This window comes from Coregonus lavaretus, assembly GCF_964263955.1.
Source record: "Coregonus lavaretus genome assembly, chromosome: 31".
Taxonomy (NCBI): Eukaryota; Metazoa; Chordata; class Actinopteri; order Salmoniformes; family Salmonidae; genus Coregonus; species Coregonus lavaretus.
The window spans coordinates 14,947,698-14,965,334 of record NC_140018.1 but is presented as its reverse complement, the minus strand read 5'-3'; the positions used below and the strand labels follow the sequence as shown (position 1 = coordinate 14,965,334).

General features: G+C 42.7%; 1 pseudogene across 1 annotated transcript in view; it reads left to right on the top strand.

Moving 5' to 3' along the window:
• LOC311106778 (androglobin-like) overlaps positions 1 to 17,637 on the top strand; it is an 89,773-nt pseudogene that overhangs the window by 29,974 nt on the left and 42,162 nt on the right. The window contains exons 7-10 of the transcript in view: positions 1,099 to 1,165; positions 6,085 to 6,259; positions 13,212 to 13,387; positions 13,717 to 13,807. The product of the transcript in view is annotated as an androglobin-like (transcript). The remainder of the gene's footprint in view (positions 1 to 1,098; positions 1,166 to 6,084; positions 6,260 to 13,211; positions 13,388 to 13,716; positions 13,808 to 17,637) is intronic.

The following is a 17,637-nucleotide window of genomic DNA, read 5'->3' as shown; positions in this document are numbered from 1 at the left end:
CAGATACAGCCGGCTAGCTCTAGCTAACACTACCTAGCAAAAATAATATCTATACTTGGAGTCAAAGTATCGATACAATATCATCCAAAATGATCTTGCGATATGTAACTGTATCGATTTTTTTTCCCCCATCACTAGTTTACACAGGACTTTAATACTGTACGTGCTGGGGAAGGAACGTAAACAAAGCACTACAGCAGCTCACACACTCACACAGTCTAGTCACACACACACACACACACACACACACACACACACACACACTGCTGGGCTCCTTTGCTGACATTCCAAAAACAAATACACCAGGTCGATTTCCCAGTCTGTCACTTTATAATTTGGTGACTTATGTGTGTGATTACAGGATGTAGGTAGTTGTTGTGTTTGTATGGATGTCAAAGGTTGGGACATTAATGTTTCATCTCAGCCAGGAAATCTCTCTACTTGTGAATCTTTTATAGCTCAGAGTGAAAGTTTGTCTGTCTGCACGGCTCATCATAAAAAGCATTGTCTAAATCTGGAATCTTCCATATCCGTTTTGGTTGGTTTCCTTTTTATAGAAATCACAGTGAAGCACAGTATGGAGTTTTTAGGAGGGTTTATAGTTTTTCAGTGTTAGATATTGAGTAAGGCCATACGGTAAACATCGATCAACTTCCATTTTGCGATTCATTACTGTCTACTGGACAGGTTGGGCACAGTGTCCCACGAGGTGCAATTAGACCCACAACCATCTGTTTCAGTACAAGAACACTACCAGGACACACACACACACACACAGACTCAGACACACGCACATAGAAAGACAGATACACACATGCAGATCATATGATAGAGTTCCCGGAGTTTCTCTGATATCAACTTCTGTGTTTGTGTATTTCATAAACAATCAGCATAAAATGACATTGTTTTCCTCTGTATGCCTGAGAAGCTACTGTCCAGCTCTGACTATCCCGTATAATAGCTGCTGTGATACTGTGTGTGTGTGTGTGTGTATGGTGTGTTTGTGTGTTTGTGTGTTGGTGGGGACTACAGTAGTACAATTGTGATTTACTCTAATGTGTGTAATGTATATTGTGTGTATGTGTGTTTGTGTTGCAGTGTGGTGTCAGGACAGAGGAAGGAGCTTGGAGAGTTTTCTGTCATCCACGCTCTGACCAGATGGATCCGAGGACATGTAAACCCACTACATCAAGAGACACACTTGCAGCTTTAGTTTTTCACAGCCATACTTTATTAGATACTTGTTTAATACAATAGAATGTGTTCTCAACTTTTGCTGTTGTTGCTAAAAATCAAGCAGTCCATTTTGCCTTATGAGGCCTAATGCCTAAAGGCCTGGTACCTAAAGGCCTGGTGCCTGCAGCCTAAAGTGGATGCAGTGAGTCTTAACTTGAAGTGGAGAAACTGTGTTTGGGGAATTAGGAGGATGTTGTTCTCTCTGCCTCAGTAGGTTAGCTGTGTTTAGTGGACCCCTTGGGGACCCTATCAGCCAACACAGTCAGGGAGGGTATGGGTGTGTGCAGGGGCGGACTTGGACCAGAAATCGGCCCTGGCATTTCTAACACACCGGCCCTTTTTTTTCCTCGAGGCCATCAAAACCGGCCCATCTTTTGCCTCGAGGCCCGACACCGGCCCATTTTTTCCTTGAGGCCCCTATTATTATTAGCCAAATAATTATGATTTCTCTCTCACTTTCTTCTATCACAGACAGACACACAGTCACCCACCAGGCTAATGTTAGTGCAGCAGCTCTACAGGGGGCTGTGGGAGGTCCCATTGTAATTTACTCTATGTTCAATCTGCTTGTTTGGTCGTTAGGCTGTTGGTCAACCAAGATTGTTTTAGTCGAGCAGTAACAAATATATATTTATATTTTCGCCCATCTCAGTGAACTAATCCATTGCGGAGGCCTAGACTAAAAGCTCCATATGGAGGGTGTGACTCCAGAGGCATGCAGGGGCCAAATCGAGCTCCCCTCACACATTTTGTAACATTGCAGAGGGCTCTGTATAGCTCCGCATTGACATTATTTTTTGACAGTAGATGGGGTGGTACATCCTGTATAAACACAAACTCACTTCCTTGACAACAGCTCTGCACTGCTCTGTGAAGCGCAAGAAGTTTGAATGCCCTGACTTCTGCTGAGGCCATATCACCATAAATTCTGCATGGCCAATGCAGACGTCAGATTGACCAGATGCACAATGCACTTCTCTCTCCAGAATGCGCTCTCTCCCGCCAATTTGTGCACATTCATTGTTTCATAACTTAATTGTGTGAATTGCTTGCGTTTGATTGTTAGTGTATATCAATTCCCCATTACATATATCACCAGTAGTACATGTACCGTTAATTCCTATAATTTCTGATCTACAATGTTCTATCATTTAGTCATTGTCTTTTATTTGGAGCGCTCCTGTCAATGTTGAGTAAGGACACGCATGCATAGGAGTAGGCCTATAGGCTACCTGGCCTAACCTCAAATGTAGGCATATAAATGTGCCCATTTGGGGATCTGATAGTATTTCTGATTGGCTTAACGTACCACCACTAATGACCTGTGGAGCTCTTCAAAGTAATGTTTTCTTCATCTCAAACAGCAAGCAAACCAAATCTGTTTTTACATCCATTGAGAATTAAAATAGTTTCTCAATGTATTTGAAAAATCTTTCCAGCTCTCTCCCTTTCGATAACCACAGCGTGAAAGGAAAGAATGTATTACTCTGATCCATTGGAAACATCATAAAATAGGCCTTCCTGATTACTTCTTATCAGTGCTTGACTTGGACTGAAATAGGTTCCGGTACTCATTTTTGGGGCTGGTATTGTTTATATTTAGGTGCAGGAGCTCCACAATACTTTTGAGCTAATATTCTATAAGAGGAACAGGAGCTCCAGCAGTAGAATATTTTAGGTGCCGGTATTGAGCTCCGGTGAGCTCCTGCCCAAGTCAAGCACTGCTTCTTATCCCTTGCGCAAATAGCCTACAGCTGTGTCTGTCCCGAGCTCACTGGCGCGGGAAACTCTTGAGGGGCCAGAATATTTTATACAATGTTGCAAGTTCGCTAGTGCAAGCTTCGGGCCGACCCAAGTTAATAGTTGATACAATGTTTCAAGTTCGTTGCAGACAGGCCATGTACAGTGGGGAGAACAAGTATTTGATACACTGCCGATTTTGCAGGTTTTCCTACTTACAAAGCATGTAGAGGTCTGTAATTTTTATCATAGAAACACTTCAACCATGAGAGATGGAATCTAAAACAAAAATCCAGAAAATCACATTGTATGATTTTTAAGTAATTCATTTGCATTTTATTGCATGACATAAGTATTTGATCACCTACCAGCCAGTAAGAATTCCGTCTCTCACAGACCTGTTAGTTTTTCTTTAAGAAGCCCTCCTGTTCTCCACTCATTACCTGTATTAACTGCACCTGTTTGAACTCATTACCTGTATAAAATACACCTGTCCACACACTCAATCCAACAGACTCCAACCTCTCCACAATGGCCAAGACCAGAGAGCTGTGTAAGGACATCAGGGATAAAATTGTAGACCTGCACAAGACTGGGATGGGCTACAGGACAATAGGCAAGCAGCTTGGTGAGAAGGCAACAACTGTTGGCGCAATTATTAGAAAATGGAAGAAGTTCAAGATGACGGTCAATCACCCTCGGTATGGGGCTCCATGCAAGATCTCACCTTGTGGGGCATCAATGATCATGAGGAATGTGAGGGATCAGCCCAGAACTACACGGCAGGACCTGGTCAATGACCTGAAGAGAGCTGGGACCACAGTCTCAAAGAAAACCATTAGTAACACATTACGCCGTCATGAATTAAAATCCTGCAGCGCACACAAGGTCCCCCTGCTCAAGCCAGCGCATGTCCAGGCCCGTCTGAAGTTTGCCAATGACCATCTGGATGATCCAGAGGAGGAATGGGAGAAGGTCATGTGGTCTGATGAGACAAAAATAAAGCTTTTTGGTCTAAACTCCACTCGCCGTGTTTGGAGGAAGAAGAAGGATGAGTACAACCCCAAGAACACCATCCCAACCGTGAAGCATGGAGGTGGAAACATCATTCTTTGGGGATGCTTTTCTGCAAAGGGGACAGCACCGTATTGAGGGGAGGATGGATTGGGCCATGTATCGCGAGATCTTGGCCAACAACCTCCTTCCTTCAGTAAGAGCATTTAAGATGGGTCGTGGCTGGGTCTTCCAGCATGACAACGACCCGAAACACACAGCCAGGGCAACTAAGGAGTGGCTCCGTAAGAAGCATCTCAAGGTCCTGGAGTGGCCTAGCCAGTCTCCAGACCTGAACCCAATAGAACATCTTTGGAGGTAGCTGAAAGTCCGTATTGCCCAGCGACAGCCCCGAAACCTGAAGGATCTGGAGAAGGTTTATATGGAGGAGTGGGCCAAAATCCCTGCTGCAGTGTGTGCAAACCTGGTCAAGACCTACAGGAAACGTATGATCTCTGTAATTGCAAACAAAGGTTTCTGTACCAAATATTAAGTTCTGCTTTTCTGATGTATCAAATACTTATGTCATGCAATGAAATGCAAATGAATTACTTAAAAATCATACAATGTGATTATCTAGATTTTTGTTTTAGATTCCGTCTCTCACAGTTGAAGTGTACCTATGATACAAATTACAAACCTCTACATGCTTTGTAAGTAGGAAAACCTGCAAAATCGGCATAGCAAATGTGATTTATAGGATATTTATTTTTATCAGGATATTTTCTACCTGCAGGCTGCAATGTTTTATTTGTTGGCTTTATGTAGGCTATTTTACATAGTTGGCAATGGCAATAGAAGTTACTTTTTAGGTTTGCATCATTTTCATTTAGATTTGGATATAATTCTGATTAACCACATGACAGTGATTTTGAGATATGAAGACATTATTATAAACAAAATTAAACTGTTTCACGAAAATGTGCATATGAAAACCATAACTGGCACGCAGCTCGGTAGAAATGGTAAGATAAATTGGTTGCCGACTCCTCGTGTAGCCTATTACCGGCAACTTCAGGAGCGTAATGGCCAGCAGGAGCGGGAGGAGAATAGTTGGGTCAAGTTACGTTTTTTTTCTTCTGGTTACCTAGATATCTGGTGCCCTCTTGAGGCATTTGTCTTATTTCATCAAACCGTAAGCTTTAAGCATCAGACAAGCTCAGTGCATATAGTTGATTTTATTAAAACACACAGTGTGTCTATATATGGAAAAATACACATGTAAAAATGTTGACCAATGGACAGACGACTTTTGGTCGACCAAGATTTTTTTAGTCAGGGACAGCCCCAACACACACACACTGCCAGCTAACGTTACTGTTTTAACTCCAGCCACATCCTCCAGAGCAGGCAGCCAAGGAAGGAGGAGACAACAGTCAAAAGCCTTTTTATAAACAGCATTTTGCTGTCAATGAGTCATCATAAGCATAATGACAACCAAATCATTCAGTTAGCCAAATAAAATGGCTGGGTTGGAATCACCAGTAGGATGTCTCTAAATAAAGCCTGTAATTAATTAATATGGAACATGTCCAGAGCTAAATAACATTGATCACCACTCACAACACTTATCTATTTTTACATGTATTCTGTATCATTGTGGCTAATCGTGGTCCTCTGTAGCTCAGCTGGTAGAGCACGGCGCTTGTAACGCCAAGGTAGTGGGTTCGATCCCCGGGACCACCCATACACAAAAAAGAATGTATGCACGCATGACTGTAAGTCGCTTTGGATAAAAGCGTCTGCTAAATGGCATATTATTATTATTATGGCGCTTTGTAACGCCAGGGTAGTGGGTTCGATCCCCGGGACCACCCATATGTAAAAGTTTATGCACACATGACTGTAAGTCGCTTTGGATAAAAGCGTCTGCTAAATGGCATATTATTATTATTATTATTATTATTATTATTACATACCAGCCACAAATAATATTTTAATTAGTCAGAAAGTGCTTTAATTAGCGCACTGTACCTGAAGTCACCAACCTTATGTTCCAGCCCAGCACACATCTAATTCTATCAATCTAACACACTTGGAAGTGCTTTATTACAGTGTGATGTCTCCCCTCGCTCAGGTCCCGGTACCTGGGAAAGGTGTGGGATTTTCTGAAGGACACCATCCCCATATTCCAGTTTGTAAAGGAGAGCTTGTGGAGAAGCCCCTGATCACGGAAAGCTCCAGAGTCTCCCATAGCAACCAGGACCCCACAGAAAAGCTCTCTCTCTTGGTCTGTCCGTCCCCCTGAACCTGCCACATATAGCAATTACACATGCATTGATTAAACTGCTTTGATTACGCACCGTCTAATTGAGAGAGTCAATGAAGTCATCGATTAGATTAGTATCGCTTGTGTGTGTGTGGGCTGTTTTATCTAATCAAGTGTAGAGGGATTGAGTTAATCAACTGATCAACGGATTAACTGAACTGTCTCTGGGAGAAAATCTAGGTGCTGTGGTAGACAGTACATCACTGCCTTTTCCCACAATGAGAATTTTGTTTTCCATCTTCCTATTCACTCAGGTATTTGGTATGTTTTCCTAATGAGTGCTATGTTGGTGTCAGATTCAGCCAAGAAGAAAGGGAAAGATATGGACAAGGAAAGAAAGTCATCCCAGCCCAACGCTGTCCAGCCCAACACTACAGACAGTAAGTCACACACACATACTGTACATTAAGGCTGAGACGATGCCAGTATTGCAATATTTTTTTACATAGCAAAAATGAAAACACGAAGCAGACCAAACTCTTTGGTTCTTTAAAAAGCTGCTGTATGTAAAATATGGTGTGCCATAGCTTGGATAATAAATATATGTGACTCTGTATGACAACATAATGATGTTTGTTTCAAAGGGCTGTTTTTCTAAAGTTAAATCCGCTTCCATGTTTGTTTCCTTGCCACGATACTAACGAGTATCGCGATACTGGTATTGTCCCGGCCCTACTGTACCTACACACATTGTACATACACACACACACACACATACAGTACACACAGGGGTGAAAGTAAGACGGTACGGTCCGGAACGGCGTCCCGGCAAAATAAATTGTGAGGGTACTCCGTACCAGTAAAATATGAGCCTATCACAATAATTAAAACAAAATGTCAAGAAAACTGTAGGCTATTACACCACTATTTATCATTACTACATGTCAAAGGCATGAAAAACCTTGAAAACAGATGGTATAGCCTACGCTCCAAAATGCGATGTGGTTAGACGAGAACACTGATATTTTTCTAAGGCAGAGATGAGTTGCCGACACCGAGACGTGCGCAGACAGCCGTGGGCGCATCAATTTGGGCCTAATGACAATCGCCAAATGTCATTACACGTTTTGGTGTTTTGTGTAACTTATTTCTCTTTCCATTCAACACTGTTTGGAGGCTGGAAATATGTTGTGAGTGGATGAACGTGCTCGTGTAGCCTAGTAAAGGAGCCCTTTTTAAATGATTGTTTGACAATCAGATGAAAACATCATGACTGGTTGAGTTTATGCCACAGTAAAAGGTAATACATTAAAAAAGTTAAATGACAAATCTTTAAGACTCACAGAGATCCTATTGAATTAATAGGGATTCTATATGTAATTCTATGATTAGGCCCATCAAGGTCCCTCACCATAGGTCCCTCACCGGGAAGAAATTGAATCTACTTTCACCCTTGTATACACATACAGGACCAGTCAAAGGTTTGGACACAGCTACTCATTCAAGGGTTTTTCTTTTTTAAATATTTTCTACATTGCAGAATAATTGTGAAGACATCAACACTATGAAATAACACACATGGAATCATGTAGTAACCAAAAAAGTGTTAAACAAATTAAAATATAGTTTATATTTGAGGTTCTTCAAAGTAGCCACCCTTTGCCAGCTTCATGAGGTAGTCACCTGGAATGCATTTCAATTAACAGGTGTGCCTTGTTAAAAGTTAATTTGTGGAATTTCTTTCCTTCTTAATGCATTTGAGCCAATCAGTTGTGTTGTGACAAGGTAGGGGTGGTACACAGAATATATCCAGAAAATGATGTCATGGCTTTAGAAGCTTCTGATAGGCTAATTGACATAATTTGAGTCAATTGGAGGTGTACCTGTGGATGTATTTCAAGGCCCACCTTCAAAGTCAGTGCCTCTTTGCTTGACATCATGGGAAAATCTAAATAAATCAGCCAAGACCTCAGAAAAAAAATTCTGGTTCATCCTTGGGAGCAATTTCCAAACGCCTGAAGGTACCATGTTCATCTGTACAAACAATGGTACGCCAGTATAAACACCATGGGACCACGCAGCCGTCATACCGCTCAGGAAGGAGACGCGTTCTGTCTCCTAGAGATAAACGTACTTTGGTGCGAAAAGTGCAAATCAATCCCAGAACAACAGCAAAGGACCTTGTGAAGATGCTGGAGGAAACAGGTACAAAAGTATCTATATCCACAGTAAAACGAGTCCTTAATCAACATAACCTGAAAGGCCGCTCAGCAAGGAAGAAGCCACTGCTCCAAAACCGCCATAAAAAAGCCAGACTACGGTTTGCAACAGCACATAGGGACAAAGATCGTACTTTTTTGAGAAATGTCCTCTGGTGTGATGAAACACAAATAGAACTGTTTGGCCATAATGACCATCGTTATGTTTGGAGAAAAAAGGGGAAGGCTTGCAAGCCGAAGAACACCATCTCAACCGTGAAGCACGGGGGTGGCAGCATCATGCTGTGGGGGTGCTTTGCTGCAGGAGGGACTGGTGCACTTCACAAAATAGATGGCATCATGAGGAAGGAAAATTATGTGGATATATTGAAGCAACATCTCAAGACATCAGTCAGGAAGTTAAAGCTTGGTCGCAAATGGGTCTTCCAAATGAACAATGACCCCAAACATGCTTCCAAAGTTGTGGCAAAATTGCTTAAGGACAACAAAGTCAAGGTATTGGAGTGGCCATCACAAAGCCCCTCAATCCTATAGAAAATTTGTGGGCAGAACTGAAAAGGCGTGTGCGAGCAAGGAGGCCTACAAACCTGACTCAGTTACACCAGCTCTGTCAGGAGGAATGGGCCAAAATTCACCCAACTTATTGTGGGAAGCTTGTGGAAGGCTACCCGAAATGTTTGACCTAAATTAAACCATTTAAAGGCAATGCTACCAAATACTAATTGAGTGTATGTAAACTTCTGACCCACTTGGAATGTGATGAAAGAAATAAATGCTGAAATAAATCATTCTCTCTACTATTAGTCTGACATTTCACATTCTTAAAATAAAGTGGTGATCCTAACTGACCTAAGACAGGGAATTTTTACTAGGATTAAATGTCAGGAATTGTGAAAAACTGAGTTAAAATGTATTTGGCTAAGGTGTATGTAAACTTCCGACTTCATCTGTATATTTGTATGCGTGTGTATTACCGTGTGTGTTAGTTTGTATATGGGTGTACATGTATGTGTGCAAAGCTCCAGCTTTCCTCCCCATCCATAATTCAGACAGTAAGGAGTGTGAATATTAATATTTTATTGTCATACAGAAACACTCCATATTCTCTCTGAAAACACACATGTATAATTCTATCCTGTATTGTGGCAATAATACCCCTACACCCCTAAATCATTTATAGATCACCCCTAAAACTCACCTCTCACCCCGTCCCCGTGACCACATGTGACCTGACCAAGGTCAAGGTCAGGTCACATGGTCTGTAAAACACCCTTCCCACCCCAGCTAGCAGGAAGTCACCCAGCCTGCTGTTTCATGCATCACTTCCTGTTATAGTCCTCCTTCTCATGCAATATGGATCCATGCAGCCAGCCCAGCCCAGTGTAGCTTGATGTGTGTATCACCCAGCCATGAATAAACCAGGCAGCCCCTGACAGAGAGAGCCACAGCACAGAGCCACAGAGCCACAAAGCAGGCTGAATTATTTGGTGAGCCTGCAGGGCTAAAGACCCACCCAAGTCAAGGGTGGTTAAAGTCTGACAGAGCAGAAGAAGTATTCACCATAACAATGCGGCACTTGTTGAAGTTATGAATTCTGTGGTAACTAAAGTTAATATATTTAGGGTTTTTATTTTATGTTGGCTTGAAGGTACATGTTGGACATTATGATTCAGGAGAAGTGGATTGAAGTAATTAAATCACTGCTGCGTTGGGTGTTTTATTTTGAACTGTTCTGCCGGCTGTTCTTATGCCCCCTCTGTATTTTACTGTCTCTTGTTTTACACACATGAAGGGAAGTCATTGGTGTTACTTTTGAAGTGAACACATGCATACACACAAATAAAATTAAATTGTATTTGTCACATGCTTCGGAAACAACAGTTGTAGACTAACAGTGAAATGCTTACTTACGGGCCCTTCCCAATAATGCAGAGAGAAAAATAGAAAAATGTTAGAAAAATAATAACAGGAGGAATAAATCCACAATGAGTAACGATAACTTGGCTATATACACGGAGTACCAGTACCGAGTCGATGTGCAGAAGTACAAGGGAATTGAGGTAGATATATGTAGGTAGGGGTAAAGTCACTAGGCAACAGGATAGATAATAAACAGTAGCAGCAGCGTATGTGATGAGTCGAAAGAGTTGTGTAAATCAAATGATACAAACCCCCAAAAAATCCATTTCAATTCCAGGTTGTAAGGCAACAACATTTCGCAAGCCACTGTGCATTTACTTTGCATTTTCATTTAGATTGTATTATTAACCTTGCATTGATTCATCACATCATTCCTTCTCCATTCAATTATCTATGAGTGCAGCTTCTACAGTATATCAGTCCCTCACAGATCCAGTGTCTGTGTATTTACCCTGCACTACTCAAATTGATTTGCACTACTCTCTCTCTTGCGCTCGCTCTCTCTGGAGCAGAACCACTCTGTGCTGGGACACATGGTACGCTCCACCATTCTTCATATAAATATCAGAAGTACCAACCATCCAGCTGTGGTGATAACATAATATTTCTTATTAATGAGGTCAGTCTAAATACTCTACATTTAAAGCACATCCAGGCGCTGCTCATATAAAACATTTTACACTGAAACTGATCACTATCCATATAACACAAGCCGTAATAGCAAATACAGTGCCTTCAGAAAGTATTCACACCCCTTGACTTTTTCCACAATTTATTTTGTTTCAAGGTGGGATTAAAATTGATTGAATTGTCATTTTTTTGTCAATGATCTATACAAAATACAAAAATTCTAACATTTGTAATAAACATTATGAAAAATAAAGAATATATCTTGATTACAAAAGTATTCAACCCTCTGAGTCAATACATGTTAGAATCACCTCTGGCAGCGATTACAACTGCAAGTCTTTCTGGGCAAATCTTTAAGAGCTTTGCACACCTGAATTATACAATATAACTTTTTTGCACATTATTATTTTTACAATTCTTCAAGCTCTGTCAAGTTGGTTGTTGATCATTGCTAGACAGCCATTTTCAAGTCTTGCCATTGTCACGCTCGTTGATAGACGGATCAGACCAAGGTGCAGCGTGGTATGCGTACATATTCCTTTATTAACTGAATACCGATCAAAACAACAAAATACAAACGAACGTGAAGTTCAACAGGCTACAGAAACAAGATCCCCCAACTAAGGTAGGCAAAATGGCTGCCTAAGTATGATCCCCAATCAGAGACAATGATCGACAGCTGCCTCTGATTGGGAACCACACCCGGCCAACATAGAAATAGAAAATCTAGAATTCACACCCTGACCAAACCAACTAGACAAAACAGGGCTCTCAAGGTCAGGGCGTGACAGCCATAGATTTCCAAGCCAATTTAAGTCAAAACTTTAACTAGGCCACTCAGGAACATTGAATTTCGTCTTGGTAAGCAACTACAGTGTATATTTGTGTTTTAAGTTATTGTCCTGCTGAAAGGTTATTGCCCAGCAGACTGAACCAGGTTTTCCTCTAGGATTTTTCCTGTGCTTAGCTCTATTCTGTTTTTTGTTTTTTTTACTCCCTAGTCCTTGCCGATGACAAGCATATCCATAACATGATGCAGCCACCACCATGCTTGAAAATATGAACGTTGGTACTCAGTGATGTGTTTTGTAACTCTTTGTATTCAGGACATAAAGTTCATTTCTTTGCCGTTTCTTTTTTTAGTTTTACTGTAGTGCCTTATTGCAAACAGAATGCATGTTTTGGAATATCTTTATTCTGTACAGGCTTTCTTTTTCACTCTTAGGTTAGTATTGTGGAGTAACTACAAAGTTGTTGATCCATCCTCAGTTTCCTCCTATCACAGCCATTAAACTCTGTAACTGTTTTAAAGTCACCATTGGCCTCATGGTGAAATCCCTGAGCGGTTTCCTTCCTCTCGGCAACTGAGTTAGGAAGGACGCCTGTATCTTTGTAGTGACTGGGTGTATTGATACACCATCCAAAGTGTAATTCATAACTTCACCATGCTCAAAGGGATATTCAATGTCTCCTTTTTTTTTTACCCATCTACCAATTGGTGTTGGACTCCCTTGTCTTTATGGTTGAATCTGTGTTTGAAATTCACTACTCGACTGAGGGACCTTACAGATAATTGTATGTGTGGGGGTACAGAGATGAGGTAGTCATTCAAAAATCATGTTAAACACTATTATTGCACACAGAGTGAGTCCATTAAACATATTATATGACTTGTAAACACATTTTTACTCCTGAACTTATTTAGGCTTTTCATAACAAAGGGGATGAATACTTCTTGACTCAAGACATTTTAGCTTTACATTTTTTATACATTAAAAAAAATTATAGGGTATTGTGTGTAGGCCGGTGACACAAAATCTCAATTTAATCCATTTTAAATTCAGGCTGTAACACAACAAAATGTTGAAAAAGTCAAGGGGTGTGAATACTTTCTGAAGGCACTAAACCAATGTACCCAGGCCTCAGAACCCGCGGGTGCTGGTGGAGATGAAACTTGCCAACGAAGGCTCTTGTTCTGGGGCATTCTCTGCTCTACTTGGATCGTTAGCCTCTACTACGCATCTTCCATCATTTATACACCATGCTGACCCATTATAACCCAATATAACATCCCTGGTTTTCCAGCCCTATATACTCTAGAACTTCCCCTGAACCACACATCCAGTGTCAGATTTTACACATCCTCAATCCTGAGGTTAACCATTAGCAACATAAAGAAAGATCTGACCCTGTATCTGCTCCAGATGGATTCATCGGAGCGGCTGAAGAACTATGGTCTGTCTCGGCTCTACAGCCACCCGGTCTTGGTGACCCCTACCCTCGCCTGCCCTCTCTGGTGGAGCCCTTCAAGCCACCGCCGTGCCCCGCTGGAAACTCATTCAACACCACAATGAGACCACAGTCACAGACGAGCCCAGGGGTGAAATAGGAAGGGAGGAGAGAGAGGGAGGAGAGGGTTGGGTAAGGGTTGGGTAAGGGGTGAGGCAGATGGGAGGGGTAGAGGAAGTGCTGCGCAACAGTGGGGAGGGGTGAGAGAGGGTGAAGGGAGAGGGCGAGGGAGGCAGATGAGGGAAGGATGGTGAGAGGGAATAGGGGATTAAGTTAGGAGGTTGAGGGGATGTGGGGGTGCTTGGAAGTCAGCACACTGTGACGATAGGAATTGAAATCTTAGAAAACTAGAAATTAGAGTAGAAATTAGAAAGAAAAATAAGATGTTATACATCATAACACGTGTTGTTCTCTGCACAGAGCCAGCGGTGGTGAAACCAGAGCAGTTCATCTAGGTCTCCAGCCCCTTCTTCAACTACAGGCTGTTGACCATGCCTGCTGCCCCAGAGCTGTACTATACACAGCTACACCACACAGTGGGTTTATTCTGAAAGGACAGAACGAGGCAGTCAGTGGAATCCCAACAGACCAGACTCCTCTGCCCCCAGGGTGTTTGTGTATGTGTGTGTGTGTGTGTGGGTATGTATGTGTGCTCACATGTATACAGTATACATGCCTTGTAGCGTTGGAGCATCTTGGCTCTTTAGCAGCATGTGCGTATGTAGTCAATGCCTTTAGACACAAACGCTCCTGGACATAGCTAGTTATCTGTATGTCTCAGATTGGAGTGCATGTATACTGTATGTCTGCTAGATGAAATAGACCCCATACATAAACATTATTTATGTTGAATGCTTCAATGCTCAAACTCAGCCCATATCTCAAACTACTTTCATGGTTCTCCCATGAATAGTATACGGTATGTTCTATTGGTGTAACAGTGTTCACTGACCTATCACTGTGGTTACTGTATATATATTGTAGTGTAGTCTCTCACTGTTTGTATTAGTATCAATACCCTTGTGTGTGATGTGTATGATGTCTGTAGCTCAGTTGGTAGAGCATGGCACTTGCAACGCCAGGGTTGTGGGTTCGTTTCCCACGGGGGGCCAGTATGAAAATGTATGCACTCACTAACTGTAAATCGCTCTGAATAAGAGCGTCTGCTAAATGACTAAAATGTTATGTCTGTGTATGATGCGTGTACATGATGTTTCATGTGATATGATGTATGTGGGATGTTATGATGTGTTATCAAATCAAATTTTATTTGCCACATGCGCCGAATACAACAGGTGTAGACATTACAATGAAATGCTTACTTACAATCCCTTAACAAACAATGCAAAGTAAAACAAATAAAAAAAAGTGTTAAGCAAAAAAAGCAAATAACTAAAGAGCAGCAGTAAAATAAAATAACAGTAGGGAGGCTATATATAGGGGGGTACTGGTGCAGAGTCAATGTGCGGGGGCACCGGCTAGTCGAGGTAATTGAGGTAATATGTACATGTGGGTAGAGTTAAAGTGACTATGCATAAATAATAAACAGAGTAGCAAAAAAGGTGGACGGGGTGGGGGTGGGGGGGGCAGTGCAAATTGTCCGGGTAGCCATGATTAGCTGTTCAGGAGTCTTATGGCTTGGGGGTAGAAGCTGTTGAGAAGCCTTTTGGACCTAGACTTGGCGCTCCAGTACCGCTTGCTGTGCGGTAGCAAGAGAACAGTCTATGACTAGGGTGGCTGGAGTCTTTGACAATTTTGAGGGCCTTCCTCTGACACCGCCTGGTATAGAGGTCCTGGATGGCAGGAAGCTTGGCCCCAGTGATGCACTGGGCCGTACGCACTACCCTCTGTAGTGCCTTGCGGTCGGAGGCCGAGCAGTTGTCATACCAGGCGTTAATGCAACCAGTCAGGATGCTCTCGATGGTGCAGCTGTATAACTTTTTGAGGATCTGAGGACCCATGCCAAATGTTTTCAGTCTCCTGAGGGGGAATATGCTTTGTCGTGCCCTCTTCACGACTGTCTTGGTGTGTTTGGACCATGATAGTTTGTTGATGATGTGGACACCAAGGAACTTGAAGCTCTCAACCTGTTCCACTACAGCCCCGTCGATGAGAATGGGGGCGTGCTCGGTCCTCTTTTTTTTCCTGTAGTCCACAATCCTCTCCTTTGTCTTGATCACGTTGAGGGAGAGGTTGTTATCCTGACACCACAAGGCCAGGTCTCTGACCTCCTCCCTATAGGCTGTCTCATCGTTGTCGGTGATCAGGCCTACCACAGGAAGTCCAGGATCCAGTTGCAGAGGTTAGTGATGAGCTTTAAGGGCACTATGGTGTTGAACGCTGAGCTGTAGTCAATGAATAGCATTCTCACGTAGGTGTTCCTCTTGTCCAGGTGGGAAAGGGCAGTGTGGAGCACAATAGAGATTGCATCATCTGTGGATCTGTTGGGGCAGTATGCAAATTGGAGTGGGTCTAGGGTTTCTGGGATAATGGTGTTGATGTGAGCCATGACCAGCCTTTCAAAGCACTTCATGGCTACAGACGTCAGTGCTACGGATCGGTAGTCATTTAGGCAGGTTATCTTAATGTCCTTGGGAACGGGGACTATGGTGGTCTGCTTGAAACATGTTGGTATTACAGACTCAGTCAGGGACATGTTGAAAATGTCAGTGAAGACACTTGCCAGTTGGTCAGCAAATGCTCGGAGTACACGTCCTGGTAATCCGTCTGGCCCTGCGACCTTGTGAATGTTGACCTGCTTAAAAGTCTTACTCACATCAGCTACAGAGAGCGTGATCACATAGTCAACTGGAACAGCTGGTGCTCTCATGCATGTTTCAGTGTTGCTTGCCTCGAAGCGAGCATAGAAGTGGTTTAGCTCGTCTGGTAGGCTTGTGTCACTGGGCAGCTTGCAGCTGTGCTTCCCTTTGTAGTCTGTAATAGTTTTCAAGCCCTGCCACATCCGACGAGCGTCAGAGCCGGTGTAGTACGATTCAATCTTAGTCCTGTATTGACTCTTTGCCTGTTTGATGGTTCGTCGGAGGGCATAGCGGGATTTCTTATAAGCGTCCGGGTTAAAGTCCCGCTCCTTGAAAGCGGCAGCTCTAGCCTTTAGCTCAGTGCGGATGTTGCCTGTAATCCATGGCTTCTGGTTGGGGTATGTACGTACGGTCACTGTGGGGACGACGTCATCGATGCACTTATTGATGAAGCCAGTGACTGATGTGGCGTACTCCTCAATGCTATCTGAAGAATCCCGGAACATATTCCAGTCTGTGCTAGCAAAACTGTCCTGTAGCTTAGCATCTGCATCATCTGACCACTTTTCTATTAACCGAGTCACTGGTGCTTCCTGCTTTAGTTTTTGCTTATAAGCAGGAATCAGGAGGATAGAGTTATGGTCACATTTGCCAAATGGAGGGTGAGGGAGAGCTTTGTATGCATCTCTGTGTGTGGAGTAAAGGTGGTCTAGAGTTTTTTTTCCTCTGGTTGCACATTTAACATGCTGGTAGAAATTAGGTAGAACGGATTTAAGTTTCCCTGCATTAAAGTCCCCGGCCACTAGGAGCGCTGCCTCTGGATGAGCGTTTTCCTGTTTACTTATGGCCTTATACAGCTCATTGAGTGCAGTCTTAGTGCCAGCATTGGTTTGTGGTGGTATATAGACAGCTACAAAAAATATAAAATAAAACTCTCTTGGTAAATAGTGTGGTCTACAGCTTATCATGTGATACTCTACCTCAGGCGAGCAAAACCTTGAGACTTCCTTAGTATTAGATTTTTTTTTGCGCCAGCTGTTGTTTACAAATATACACAGACCGGCACCCCTTGTCTTACCAGAGTCAGCTGTTCTATCCTGACGATGTAGCGTATATCCCGCCAGCTGTATGTTATCAATGTCGTCGTTCAGCCACGACTCGGTGAAACATAAGATATTACAGTTTTTTATGTCCCGTTGGTAGGATAACCGTAATCTTAGGTCGTCTACCTTATTTTCAAATGATTGAACATTGGCTAATAGGATTGATGGAAGAGGCAGTTTGCTCGCTCGCCGTCGGATCCTTACAAGGCACCCCGACCTACATCCACGATATCTCTGTCTCTTTCTCATGCAAATTACGGGGATTTGGGCCTTGTCGGGTGTCTGTAGGATATCCTTCACGTCCGACTCGTTGAAGAAAAAATCTTTGTCCAATACGAGGTGAGTAATCGCTGTTGTCACGACTTCCGCCGAAGTTGGTGCCTCTCCTTGTGTGGGCGGCTATCGGCGGTCGTCGTCACCGGCTTTCTAGCTGCCACCGATCTACGTTTCTGTTTTCCATTTGTTTTGTCTGTATTGTA